The sequence below is a fragment of the Megalops cyprinoides genome, chromosome 24 (genome assembly GCF_013368585.1).
Source record: "Megalops cyprinoides isolate fMegCyp1 chromosome 24, fMegCyp1.pri, whole genome shotgun sequence".
Lineage (NCBI taxonomy): Eukaryota > Metazoa > Chordata > Actinopteri > Elopiformes > Megalopidae > Megalops > Megalops cyprinoides.
The window spans coordinates 13239003-13254375 of record NC_050606.1 but is presented as its reverse complement, the minus strand read 5'-3'; the positions used below and the strand labels follow the sequence as shown (position 1 = coordinate 13254375).

Here is a 15373-nt window from a genome sequence, read left to right as displayed (position 1 = left end):
CTGACAGCGGGCCCACCCCTCTCTGACTGATTAGACCCCCGTCACCCCCGGCGACAAAGCCAGTGCTTCTAATCCCATTTTGTCCCGCCAGGGCAGCTGCCCTCCTGGCTGGTCATCATACTTCCTTTTGTCCTTTACAGTAAATGACAGATCCTCAACAATTTGGTCACCGAAGATTCTTGCGCAGGTAAACTTGGCCAGGCTCGAAGGCCATGATCATTAATCTAATCTACGGTTCTGCCGACACTCCAGAATTTCATTTTTCGTTGGGTTTAAAAAATATCCAGTTTTGTTCCAGTGCAGTCATGTGATTTTTGATGTATTAGGCGGAAAACCAAATGTGCGTTTAAGGAAAACCTTCTGAAAGTGGCAGAACCAAGCCTGGCAACCCTTTCCATTCATTTTCACAGAGCTGCATGACAGAGCTTCCCATGTGCAGGACAAGGGGCTTATGTAGAGTGCTTTTTACAGATCGAAAAGACCTTGAGGATTAAAACCCTGCCCTTCCCAGGTAAATATTTGACCTGGCATTGTTCAGAGTTGTGTGCTAGGAGACTGGATGGCCGCTGCAACCAGGGGGAACTCAGATAAAACAGATAAGTGAAATCATTACTGGAAGAGCTTTATGGCAGCGCAGGACAGAGCTGGTATGGAGATGGAAGAGCATGCTATAGACTAGGCACATGCTTTGCTAAATAGAAGATAGAGATACTATTAAAAGCACCAGGGGGTGAACACTCAGCTCCGCAGCTGAATACCTCCTTGACAGTTTTGTTGCAGGGGGGAAATGGAAGTGGTTGAGGACTGGGTTTTAGGGGTTTGAGGGGATTAAGATTTTCATTCCTTCAAAACATTTCTCCACCCTTGAGAGCCCACCAGGGCCCATTTTTAAGCCTCCACTCTAAACAGTTATTCCACTGTGAAAGATTTTGTGAACATCAATGACGCTTCTAAATGTCATAAAAGTCATAAAACCAATGTAGTGACCAAGCACATACATTTCTGAGGCAGAACTACTTAACACAAGAAGACGACACAACATAACAATCGCCATGCCAGACAGATAATATACAAATAAAAGAATCACAATAAAGACATTCAGTTGTAGACCCGTGACTTGTTTCAGTTAGCCTAAATTTAATGCAGCTATTCAGTTTAAACACTGTCAGTTCAGACAGCTCAGATGAGCCACCACTGTGCTTGAGCCACTAATTCATTGGTAGCACATTGTTAATATTTAGCCATAGGACAATAAACCTTCAGCAATGACAGTGTTGCTGACAACTGGAAAATAGATTTTTGCTGCAAATTAGGAAGCTAAAATTGTGTTCCAACTAAAACGTATTCCATATGCTCTTTTAGCAATTAATTATTTTGTTACTGTAATTTGCACTTTTTGAATTTTCCTTTTCGAGCTTTGCACTCGAACTTTCAATCTCAGTGAGCCATTTAAAATACTTTTCATACTCATTCAAACTTCCATCCGCTTGGTTTTCCAATTGCAGATGTGGCCTGTGGGGATGTTGCAAAGTTTTGACAGGGCTTTCATTTTACTTTTACGGCTTCCATTCAATTACAGCCATCCATTGTGCGCTTGCTATTACAGGTTCTCATTTCAGTTTAGCGCTAATTATGCTTACGCTAATTAAGCCTCGACAAGTCTGCAAGCAGATCAGGCTTGAGCGCCGAGCTCTGGCACTCCCCAAGGTTCTGGAAGCCCTGCACTCCGCTGACCCGTATCTGCAGCATCAGCATGAAGGAGAGCGATAACGTCACAGCAACGCTAGGAGAACGTTGTGCCGGGGGCCCACGTTGTGGGGCTAGATTGAAAGAAGGTAAAATTGACCAGCAGGTGGAGAGACAAAGAGAAGGACACTCTGAAACTAAGAGAACACAGTAACATAATCTTTTTCCACTCCTTACAATAGAAGCCTGAGAAAAGCTAAGAATAAATGTACTGCACTGTATACAGAAGGAATAAAAGAGCTACTACTGGTTACTAAAAGAGTTACAAGGCTACTACTGTCTTCACCAGCCGCTAAAACACTGTCATAATGTGCAGATTTCTATGTCAACCTATGTCCAGATGCGAAGGAGACCAGATGCCTTTCCCCAGTTTAAGAAAGGAAACAAAAAAAAAAACAAATCAGGGAAGATAACTTGGCTAAATTGTCCTGCAACACACATTTAAAGATAATTAGCAAGCAACAATGACAGCTGTTCTCACCATATAAGAAGCACAGAATTCACACTGCCAGGAATGGCTTCATTCTTCTGAATGAGTCCTCCCCAAACGATGATGAAACTGTACAATGTTGCAAGTGAAGCCAGTTCACAGTTTTAGTTACTGCCTTGAAGAGCAATCCTTACAAGCAGCCTTGCTTCCAGTTTTTCTTCTTGCTATCATCAGTGCCATCAATCACACAGACCGCACTGAGAACAGTGGCAAATGTTCTCACGACGTTAAAACGGCATTGTAGCTTTGCCGTGCTGCTACCACACCACGCAGCAGACTCCTGGGTCCTCTGCCCAGGAAATGAATGGGTGCGAACGCACCAGAACTAGAAGTCAGAGCGTTCTGTGCACCGAGCATGCGAGAGAACACACAGGCTTATCTGAAGGGGTCGTGCTGTACTGAACGACCACTATTTCAATCAGGATGTGTGAGTGCTTGCATCTTCCCCAGCCTGTGGAGCAGGACGTGGAGCTAATCTCAAAGCACAAGCTGTGCTCCGTCTAATCAGAGCTGTCATCTTTGGCTGCATATCATGTTCCTCCCTTACGTGTGTGTGCGTGTGTGTGTGTGTGTGTGTGTGTGTAAATGTGTTAGTGTATTATAGAGAGCGTGTGTCTGTGTGCGTGACAAGGAGACAGCGCGTGTGTATTTGTGACAGAGAGAGAGTATGTGTGTGTGGGGCTATGACAGAATGAGAGAGACAGAGGGCAGACAGAAAGGGTATGTTTTGTATGAGCATGTGTGTGTGCATCCGTGCGTCTCAGGCACGCTTCCACGCGTGTGCATGTGACAGGAGAGAGCGCGCGTGCAAATTCATGCTTGTGTGCGAATTCACGCTTGAGTGCGAGCCTCAGAGAGAGTATAGGCTGACATCCCCGGGCCTGACCTCTCTCTGGATAGGAGGCGGCGCTGGAGTTTCAGAGAGCCGGGTCATAGTGACCTTGGACAGGCTGTGACGGCCCCCGGCAGACCGCACAGACAGTGTCTCCCCCCCCGCCGCCCCCCCCCCCCCGGCTCTGGCACTGCAGTGCTGCGCTGACCTTGGTCTGCAGGATGCAGAGCGAGCCAACATCTCAAACGAGCGAGGAGCAGACAGACAACAGCTGCGATATCACCACAGCCGCGCTGCTGCACTGAAGGAATGTCTGTGTTCAGGTTGAGACAATACTACGGCCCGGGTTTAGAGAGCAGGTCAAATTACTTTATGGCTGAAGAGAGTGACAAGGACGCTCCACCAGAGTTCAACCACAAAACCCAGAGCACTGCACATGGCACTAGATTCATTAGATTAACAAAGGTCAGCACTGCTTACTGCTATCTGTATAGTCCTTTGTCCTACATATGACAATTTCCAAAAAGTACATAAGGGGAAAACAGCTTTGCCCTGTCACCAGGATTAGATCTGCAGGTAATGCTATCATCACAGAACGTGCTGTGGACAACGGTCAATGCTGTCACAACATCAAAGTGTTTTTCTAGCTTTTTGATACAGCTGCCACAATGTTACAGGCACCTGGGTGCTCCGTCCTAGGAAGTGAATGCAAACAGATTTTAAAGCGCACCAGAACTACAAGGCTAAGTACATAAGGGTACACGGTCTAATCTGCGGAGGTCGTGCTGTACTGAACGACCCCTCTTACAATGCGCTGTGAGTATTTGTGTCTTGTCTCAGCTGTGGAAAATGACATGGCGCTATCTTGAAGCACAGACCGTGCACGGGGGGGGGGGGGGTACCTGCTTTAACTTGTAATGACCTCCACCACGGTGTTTACTGGTCTTTATGTAATGATTCTTCCATCAAAAGGATGAATAAGTAAGTAAATAAATGAATTAGATGGGCGTAGGCGAGGGCCAGGACAGCATGTACCGAACCACAACAGAAAGTGGCACGAGGGCATGAACTGCACCCGGAACCTCAGTCACTTAATAACCGGTACTCTATCAGCTGGGAATAAGGAATACTGAAGCCCTGGATACTTTGTTAGATGGAGAGCACCTTCTTCCAAACGTGAACACAGGACAGAAACAGTAAACTGGATAAAGCCATAAATATGACAGTCCTAGGCAAGCAGAGTGGAATTTTAAACAGGGCCTTTCAATCTGAAAAGTATATTTGTATCTAATGCAGTGTGTATTGGGACGTCTAAGGATCTTCTTCTAATCTTCTGCTCTGCAAAAACAGACGACTGTATGTTCCTAAAGGATTTAAAGGATAGGAAGCCAAAACAGCAGAACAAACAAAACAGAAAGCATTTCGCATCACTAAAGAGGGATTTTATTCTGTACAACAGGATCTGGTGTAGGACTGGTTCAGCTTCACTGCCAAAAAGGCAGAACTGGTAACCCGCTGACCAGCAACAGCATCCCATCCCTCATTTCGACAAACACAACCCCTCAGGCAGAGCCCTTCATCACCCTACCCTCGGTTCCGGTCAGGCTGGACGATTCCAGGCAATGCCAGATAAGATCCGTTCCGTTCACTTAGAACCAACATTTCTGCCTTGATCTTTGACCCCCCTCCCCTCTCCAACTTTGAAAGACAGCAAATTCCAGCTGTGTCGGGCAAGGGCGTCTATCCCCACGCGTCAGTGCAGGAGATAGCCAGCAGGGGAAGAGGATGCACGTCTGTCATCGTCACGCTCTCAGCTTCCACTGCCTGCTGAGAGGAGGCCGGCCGGGGGAAGGAACACAACTCCAGCCTCAGGCTTCTTGGCAGGGTGTAGGCCACATGCTACCTCCAAACAGCCCTGGACTTTCAGGTTTGTGGGGGGGTGGGGGGGTGGGGCGCTCCACATTGTCACAAGACCTGTGTATCACAAAGCTGCTGTCAATGTCACAGTGCTTACAGGGGCGTGGACTAGAAGAGCCAGGTATCAAGGTAGTGGGCACATTGCGAACACAGAGACCTATTTATCATATACATTGTGTTCAATATACAATCTAAGTGTGTTTTACAATGTAATATATAAAATAATATATATGATAATATATTGTGTATGATAATATATAAAATGTCCTCTTTTGTTTTAATTTTGTTTGTGCAATTTTTTTTTCATTCTCCATTGTGGCTGCTACCACAAGCTAATTACCTGGTGTGGCTCCTCACAAGACCTGCAAGGGTTTCTTATGTCACCTGCACGCATTGGTATTTTCTTTTTTGACATCACCATTTCTCATGTGCGAACAAAACAAATAAACTACAGAGTTTCACAAACAGGCCTTTCAAATGGCCCAGCCAACCACGGTACAGTGGAATTTCTGCCATTATTAACTGGCTATAGGTAATCCACGGCCATGAGCCTCACCTACAGAATTAGCATAGAATGTATTCTGTACTCTCTTGAAAAAAAAACAGCCTGCAAAGCAGACGAAACAACTAAAGTCTTTTCTACTTTACTAACACTTCCAAATCAAGAGAGACAGACAGAGATAAAGAAAGAGAGCGAGAGAGAGAGAGAGAGAGGAAGAGAGACGGACAGACAGAGAGAGAGGGAAAGAGAGACTGACTGCGGCCTAAGAGTCAAGTTCACGGCTCATGGCACGTTCATGCTCTGAATCTCACCACACGCGAGACGCCTGTGGCTGAGTCACAGCTCCATTGTGCGCACACACACACACACACACACACACACACACACACACACACACACACGCACGCTCTGAAGCCGCCCCCTCTGAGAGGCCGCGCGGCCACATTCAGTCACGCAGGGAGGTCAGGGATCATTACTTTCGTGTCAGTGTCAATTGTACAGCTCACCACACATATCCAGCTCACGGGATCAAGCCATTATTTCCCGTGTCATGCTCTGACAAAAAGAACTTCATCAAATGTATGTGTATGAGTGCTTGTGTACATATGTATATGTGTACATATGTATACACGTACACATATACATGTATAGACACATATACGTATACACACACATTCATGCACTCACACGCACACACATGTACATACAGCAGAACCACTAAGCTTCCACTGTAACATATTGGCAGAAAACAATCCAAAGGAACATCAACAACTATATTAATTGGAAATATCAACATGATTAGCTCTCATCACACTTTGAAATGAATGCTGTTTCCCCGATCAAGCTGGTCTTTTGATACACACACCAGCGATTTTTCATCTGTCGCGCTGGCAATTTGCACTAAGGACTACACACACAGCAAAACCGAAACAAAGACACAACTGCTGATCTTAAAGCTCTTTGGAGGAGAGGTCCCGCCTCTGGCCAAATGATCAATGCACACAAAAGGAGAAGGGTCGCCGAACTTTGACCTCCCAGTTTAGGAGCAGGCAGGGGCAGCCCCTGTGAAATTAGCTGTAGGGATCTTACTGTGTAGCTGCCATTAAATTTGGCCGCTGCACAACCCCCGAACCCTCCCACACAAACACACACACACACACACACACACACACACACCAACAATGACCTATACAGGACAAGGGCACCCTTTCATTCCTGGCCCTCTTCTTTTACACACCCCTCTGTATTTTCCATCCTCTCCTGCTTCATCCTCCTTTTCCCCCCTCTCTCACAGTCTCGCCTCTCTTCTTCTTTCTTTCTCTTAATCTCTCCCTCCCCCTTTACGTCCCTGCCATATCCATCCCTCTCTGTCCCCCCGTTCCTCTTTCTCCCATTTTCCCCCCGTTTGTCGTGCGCTTGTGTGATTGCCCTTGTCTAGGAGCACCTCAGTCAGCCTCTGAACTCCACCGCTGAGACACGTGAGGCTTCCCAGCACAGGCCTGGGATCAGTTTTGACGGCAGAGATGGCCGCACATCTCCAGGTTAAATGCCTGAGAAAAAGCATGAAAATGCACATAGAGATTCAGCAGGAGGAGCAATCCAATAATATAAATATCTCCATCTAAACACATCAGTCTGTCCATCCAATTTTTCTCCATGTATATGAACCATTTCGTGAACTATATGAACCGCATAAGACAGCACAGGAGAAGGACACTTATTTGGAGCATTATTCAATCCATCACTGCCAATGCCCAAAGATGCAAGGCTTTTGGCTCAAGGGTGCCCATGACAGCAGCTGCAGATCCATTTAAGTTATGCCTTATTCATTTATGCTGGACAGAGAAAAAAATAATTTTTCTGGGAATTTGCAAGAGCATGTACCAATCAGGGCCGTGGTAACATGCACGTAATACACTTCAGAACTTCAGGTCTGCAGCCTTCTGCATTTTGATGAAAACACTCAGATTCAATTTAGTGTACAACAATAAGGAGTAGCACTTGTCCATGTGACCCGGTGTGCTACTACTATAAATACATTACAAAATGCCTTACTTGCTGCATTCATTCAGCTCGTGTGGCAGTTTTCACATGGGCCTACCTGTTCATTACATGTATGCCATCAACTGTTTCCGAATACACACTAATAAAATGAGAAAATAATGACTGATTACAACTGATGGCGGTTTGTATTGTATTACTTTTCAAACGCTGTGTGCTGGAAGCTGGATTATACCAGATCAGAACATAAAACGGACCTTATCATATCTTTCCACAGGGGAGTACATCAAACCCCTTTATCGACAGCAATCATTTTAAAAGTTCAAACCTTAAAACCTGCAGTTTTCAGTACACGATTTGGGTCTCTAAACTTCCATCTATGGGGTTTTCTGCATGTACCTAAACACCTGCAATGCTGAATGCTTTCATGCCAAACTCACAATCAGCCCATGTATACTGTAGACTAAATTTAGCCTACATTCAGCTTGTACCTTCTACATTACTGTATTGTGGCTATATGTAACTGTTCATATTCGTATTGTTATGCATTGTTCATCATGTATGTTCATGTATAAATAACTATTGAAGAGAGATATGCATTTTTCTGGTCATTATGGTAAGATATATGTAGATCTATTCCAGACCATTATCCCAGATGTCTCTTTCAGTTTTGCTATTGCCATACTCATAAATCAAAAAGACCCAATGGCTTAAAGAGAGACAGAAGATTTTTTGAGTGCAGCTGGGGGGGGGGTCATAAAAAGCCCTAAATGTCAGTGAGCCATGCAGGGGGTTTAAATTCCTTTGTTCCCAGCTCTGGACACGACCACGGGGCCCATTTTGCTCTTAGCCTCTCGCTTTGACCTCTTCTTCGCTCAGGTCAGCGGAGGAGGGTGGGACGGGGGATTGGGGCGACATTCGCCCGTGTTTCATCGGCTTGCATGTGACACGTGCACGAACGTGACCTTCACACCCTGACACTTCGTCCCTTGCGCCCGTTCGTCGCGTCTCTCGGAAATCCACCCCCCCACTCCCCACGTCTCTGCCGAACCGTCCGTAATGACCCCCGCATGGCACAAAGCCGCTCAGGAAGTGCAGGGGCACTGGAGCTGGAGACCCCCGCGGGTCACTGCGCCACCTCATCAAAGTCTCCATACGCCAGGGGCCAAGCTGTTACATCCTGATCTGGGGTTGGACACAAGGGCGGAGAGGGGTGGCTGGGGGCGAGGCGTTGCTGTACAGCCGGCAGACGAGGGCTAACACTACAGGTACTCCTCCCTGTGAATCCAGATTTCTCTCAGTTCAGAAATGCTGCGTACCAACCACCTCTAACAAAAACATTAATAAATAATTAATAAACAAAACATAAGGAAAACATTTTACCTGGCTGAAACAGGTGTATTACATCTACAAAGATTTATTTTCAAATAACTTCAAAATAATACAACTGCTCTAAATAAATGGAATATGTGATGCATGTATAAATTCCTGCCACCTGAATGTATTTTCATGCATGTGTTGTTCAGTGTATTTTAATTATATAATTCATCCAGCTACCTGACATTTTTGAATGTATTAATCTACATTTTTGTTAAAGGATTTATTCATCTTTTTAATTACTCAAAAGAAAGAAGTCATCTACGTCTTTCTCAAGATGTCTGACCATTTTTTAAGACTTTTTTGAGACTACATTTGTTATATGTCTTGTGATATGTGTTATGTTTTGTTGTGTGTGGACCCCAGGAAGAGTAGCTGCTACCTTAGTGGCAGCTAATGGGGATCCATATAAAGAATAAAGAATATGAAGACAGGAACCATGATCTACACCATTCAAAGAATGGTGAGGAAAAATGGAGTATGTATTTCATAAAACTCTACAGCTTAAATAAAACACTAGTTCAACTCAAGACAACACACTAGTTGCACACAGGAGAAGCTTTGAAATGAATTTGTTCTTGCTTTTAAATGTTAAACCATAAAATGAAATAACACAATAAATTGAATTAAAAATTGATGGAACAATCTGACATTCAATTTAGTGCAATTTATTGCCTTTCAGCTACTCTATGTCTGTAATTCTGACAAACTACAGCATTTTCTAGCATCTAAAAAGATGTCATATAATCCTAAACTGTTCATGGTAAATTGTGCAAAATATGTACAGTACCTTTTATAATGTATATTTTATGTTCACGACTCCAGCCCTGGTTTAAAAAGGAGAGGCCCGAAGTTGTCTCTGGAGAGTCTCGTCTCCTGACCCCGAGATGTGTCAAATTTCAGTTTGATGATGTCAAAATAATGGCCCGGATTTCGGGGGGGCCCAAAGCTGTCTCTCTATATCCGCCACCATCTGTACACTGCTGAAGTGGCCCCGCTCGGGCCTCCTGACCCTCACAGCCTCTGTCTACAGCTCAGCACAGCGCTGGGTGAGACAGAACTGGAGCTAATCATTCATCCCAGCTGTCATCAAAGGGGCCCATTCGAATGGAAGCCTATTGACCACCTTCATTTACCGCTTTCCAACGTTTGATGCAGCACTGGACACTTGGCTAATTGGGTTGTTCCAACAATCATTTTCAAGGCGAAATAAAAAAAAGAGCTGACCTTAATGCCGACGTTTAGGCAAGCTGGACAGGATTGATGTTTTTCTGTTTTATGGCTTTCTCATTTAGCAATCCACCCAGAGCACTTCGTCAGGAAAATAGAACCTACAGAAAGTGTTTGGTCAGATTTCCCTGACACTTGTAGGCCTGCAATTTACTGAGGCATTAATCTGGCACGTGCTTGCTGTGTATAAGTTTATCTTATACTATACAAGTTTATTTTATCTTATGCATTTTTCCTTAAAGATTTTCAAATCTCAAATTTCAATTTTTAACCAAATGTACACAGAAACAGATAATTATGCAGATTACAACCAGAGGCGGAAGTACAATGACCTGAGGAAAGAGTGGGAGCTTTTCCACGCTGTAAAAGCTGAATGGGCTTTTGTATCTGATCACTCATTACTAATTCACACAACACAACACAAGGAACAGAGTGCAATGTCCTCACTGTACCCAGTCAGCAACATCCTATCACAGCGTAGCTTTCTGCAACTCCGGAGGAACAATCTGGCATTTGACAAATCACTGTCCACCTTCTTATCACATTCACATTCTGCTTCCTGAATGTGCACCGCTGGCACAATGGGTCGCGGGCCAGAGGATTAAAAGCATCAAGCAGCACCATTGTTTGGCCACAGTAAATAAGAGTGCCACCTGTCACCTAATCTTACAGATTGACTTTGACGCGTGACAAGGAAGGGGAACTCTTCTGACCATTTGGGGTGGGGGGAGGTCACCCAAAAAAAAGAGAAGCTCAGTATAAAGATGTTTCAATGCAGCAGCAAGCACAGGGATTGGCCGCGGGACAATTGAGCTGGGAGGTGGAGGCTCACTGGTCAATTGCCGGTGTCACAATGCTGAATAGACCAGCTTGACCCACAGAGGCTTACAAGAGAAAGTTGGTCAGAGAAGAGGAGAAAAGAAGAAAGAGGAGGGTCCTTTAAGACTGCAGCGAGGAACCTGTCCCCTGGCATCTCCCCCAGATTAACTCCCAATTTTTTCCTGGGGACAAAGACCACCTCTCATGAAGCCTTACCCCCCTAGCCCCCCACCCCCCATGGTGCCAGATGGCCTTAGCACCAGGCCTCCATCCCCTCCCACCACGAGAGACACTACTGCACACGGTTGGTGATGTGGCCACGTGGCGGGGCCTATTACCTGAGTCAATCAATCTGGGTCCAATCAAAACTCAGGATTTGCCCTAATCACAGTGTAAAAACCAATTGCTGTTAGTCCATACAAACTCCATTTACAAACTCCATTTGCAAACTCCATTTGCACTGTAAACCTAACAACGGGGTAATAATCCCACCAGGTTTCTAATTAACAAGAAGCCAATGGCTTTGCATTTAGCCCTTGAAAGAGAAATTTATGTTAAAGACATAAAATATTCTTGTATTCAAGGATAAGGTGAGTATGAAATGTCTTTTAATGCCTATTTTAATGTTTTACTTTGAAAATATTGCAAATGAGGTTGTTTTCTGTTTTCACAATAAAACTTGTGAAACTTTTCAATGAGCAAGACATTTTCAGGGGATCTGAATGTTATTCACTATCAACCACAAGTTATAATGTTTCACAACATCTTGAACTGAAATTGGACTAAGGTTCCTTTCTTCGCTGTAAGTCAATCTAAAAAATTCTTTCTTCATTTGGAATTTTGGCTGCATCTGACTGGGAGGGGATGACTCACTGTTAGGTCTGCATCTGCACAAATCCATGACTGCCTGAGGGGAAAAACAAGTTCCTAACCTGTTCTCCATGGCTGCCCCTTTATTATGACAAAACAAAACCCATATTTGTCCTGAATTAGCCATTATTCAGCAGGCAGGGGTTTTCTTTTGGTGTCCATGAGGGCCAAAACATACTAGGATTTCACTCTTGCCAGAACTTTCACCATACATTCAGTATGGCTCATATCAACACAGGAATGAGAAGCAAACAAATGTTGTTAAGTAGGTTCATCACTTTGGTCAGTGTTAATTGAAGCAATAAAATTCAAGGATAAACCTTCACCTCTGCATCTACAGTGGCTGGGCTGGGCCATTTGCTACCTTCTGAAGACAGGAAAACTAACGCTATGGTGTGGAGAGCAACGAGCATGATCATGTGACTGTTAGCTGAAAGGTTTTGTGGAAAGCTAAAAGAAGGCATGGGTGTTTCACCTCCTTCTGCCTTTCTTTGAGACCCATTCACCTCCAAAATGAATCAGCTGATCCCCTTTCAGATTTGCACTTACAGCCCTAATTACTGTGGGCTTCAGTGTTGAATGCATTGGTATACAGAAGCCACCAGGGCAAGATTTATAAGGCATTTTCCTTCACTCTTGGCAGTGAGACTGTTTCGGCTCCGTTTTGGCTGTGTCATGCAGAGATCCCAAACACAGATGGGGAACTGGGGTGGGGGTGGGATGGCAGAGGAATGCTACCAAAAACAGTCCCTTCCACCTCAGGGAAAAAAGAGCCACTGAAAGATGGAGATGAACGTCCAGCTGAGATAAGGATCTTGTCCAGACAGGCTGGTTTGTGAACTTACCGCTTTACTCGTGCCTCAGAGAGCCCGTGGGCATGCAAGGCTTCTGTAAGAGATCACTTCTGCTGGTGATCTTGTGCTGCCATTGAAAGTGACCACTCCCACATTACCTTAGGTTGCCTCCCCTTTAAGTTTCCCTTGGCCACCCACTTTTACTTGGCCTGTCTACACCAGTTAAAGTGATCACACTATTCTCCATTCTGGTTACACGCCCCACTCCCATCTGAATGTACTTCTTGCCATTTGCCAGTGGTTACGTCACTGTGGCCTTCAATAATTCAGTAGCTATAACGGCCCCCGGGCCAGAATATTTTACCAAATTCTTCAGTGGCATCAGGAAAGTTCTAAAAGATTTACAGTTTGTTGGTTACCTTTGTGCAAATCCATGAAGCAGAAACTGTTTAAACCTTTGCTTCTGTTTTTGATCATACGTTTCTCAGCCAATGTCCTCCTAACGCTTATCTTTAGCCTTGTCTGTTTCATTAGATGCAAAGGTATTTTAAAAGCCTATGTAAGAAATTATGGACAAAATTTCTAATGAATAAATAATGGGCACTGATCCCCAGAATGATTCAAAAACAGGACATACCCCAAGATCCTCATTCATTATGTAGTTATATTGAGTAAAAAAGGTGGAAATATGAAACTTTGCCATAGGACACTAAGTAAGCTTTTGACCGCTGGCTCTTGACACAATTTAAGATTCTGCAGACATCTCACAAAGCTGTTTGCTTCCATTTCGCAGCTAACTTGCAACCTTTACATAATTTAAACAAAACACAAACTGGTTCACCGAGGCCATTGTTCAACATTCAGGACAGACTACAGTAATCACACAAATACAATACAAGCAGTTCGGTTCCTCCAAGTGACACTTATGTGAAACAAAATGCCTGTGTCCCCTTGGTTGAAAATCAGACTCCTCTTTTACACAAAACAGCCTTTCAAAGAGAATTCCATGGGCTATTACTTCATTTAAGTGCACTGCCAGTGAGAAGGAAAGAAATATGAGGCTTCACGCAGTCATTCCAGCTACTCAAGAGTGCATTCAGGCATATCCCACAACAAAATAATATTGATTAGGTCTTCTTACATGCCTACCACACAGTCTTACATGCACCACTGGCACTCGGAGCAGGACGGAGAAGGAGTATGTAGGTATTGTGGCAGTCCATCTGCCCAACACTCGAGACCACTCCACCAAGCTCCTCTTAGTCTCTTATCAGTGCGGGGGGGGGTCTGCTCCACTGTCCGTAGACTCAGTGCCGGAGGCCTGGCAGTATCTGAACCCCCCACTGCACAGCCAGATGTCACATACATCTCTCATATTACCAGGCAATGGCTAGACCACACTCTGCTATTGTGATTCATCACCACACACATACACATATACACACATGTATAAAGAGCACACAGAGACACGTGTGTAAGTGCACACACAGACACATGTGTAAGCACACACACACACATACATAGACACATCTGCAAGCTCACTCACACATGGTCATGTTTGTTCGCACACAAACACACGTAGCCTACACTTGAACTGTGCTCAACTCGGTGTGCTCAGTTGTGCTTTATTTTTAACGGCAGATTCTGAAAAACAATCAATGAAGGCCAGCCAACCCCCTCAACTAGGCCTACTTAAAATATATTAGGTTCAAAAATGACATTTGTTAAAGTAGTTCGAATGAATTCAGTGCTCCCTCTCTTTTTCGTCTTTGGTTTGAAAAATAATCGCTCAATGTGTTTGCAATCAACTTGAGCTACTCACGAAACAAACCTGCAATACTATTATCTAAATATATTAGTTGATTTAACTCAATTAGCTGAAAGCCAATCATCTGGACTAACGGAAATATAACGATCAGATATGACAATAAAGTAGGCTGTAACATGTAACTGTAACATTTTATGGTCTGTTCAACAATAACATTCATTTAAGCTTGCTAGGCTACCTTGAATACATTTAACAGACCAACGCATAAGATCACAACATGACCGCTTTCAAAGGTGAGGCAAACGACAACTGTTTAAAAATGAAAAACTGGACGGTACAGTTAGAAAGCTCTGCTGCACCAGAACAATCGCAGACCGGTTTAGCGATCCGGATTATTATCCGGAGTGGTCGGAATCGCTCGCAAAAGCGGTCCGGTCGACGGACGAAAACATTTTACAACACCCTGTGTAAACAAGACGCAATCCGCAAAACAAAACAAAAAGAGGTGACACCAACATTCAAATTATCTTCCACTAAAATATAAACTTCATAGACCGCAGTCAATGAATCGCTACCCGTTTCAAGTATTTACATTCCGACCATGACACTGCAGTCACACTGGCCGAGTCACGGAGCTAAATTTACATTAAAATATAGGAAGCAGAGAAAAACGAACCGCATCGGAGCGTACTGTAAAAAGAGGGGAAAAACTCACGGTTTTCGTGTGCCAAAGCCTTGAAGTTTTTTGTCCTATAAATAAAATAAGAATAACAATCTTAAAAGGCGGTCTTGTGCCGTTGGTCAGCTTCTACCTGGGTGATGCTGTTGCACTTGTCTCAGTTCGCAAGCTACAGATGTCAGGATCGGCGAAACGGGGAGTTTCAGCTTTACGTCACTCAGCCTCACTGTAAGCGCTGGTTGGCTATAACGCCGTAAAACGAAAAAACGCAACGTTTGGTGAATTGCACCCTAAAATAAACTCTTGTTGACCGTGCTGAAGAATCAAAGAATAATGCTAAAATAACAT

The 15373-nt window shown here is 44.3% G+C and overlaps 1 protein-coding gene across 1 annotated transcript in view; it reads right to left on the bottom strand.

The window, feature by feature from the left end:
• greb1l (GREB1 like retinoic acid receptor coactivator) overlaps window positions 1–15163 on the bottom strand; it is a 51831-nt gene extending 36668 nt beyond the window's left edge. Inside the window, exon 1 of the mRNA XM_036519042.1 lies at window positions 15062–15163. The gene's annotated coding sequence lies outside the window, so the exon portion shown is untranslated. The remainder of the gene's footprint in view (window positions 1–15061) is intronic.
• Window positions 15164–15373: the final 210 nt, after the last annotated feature.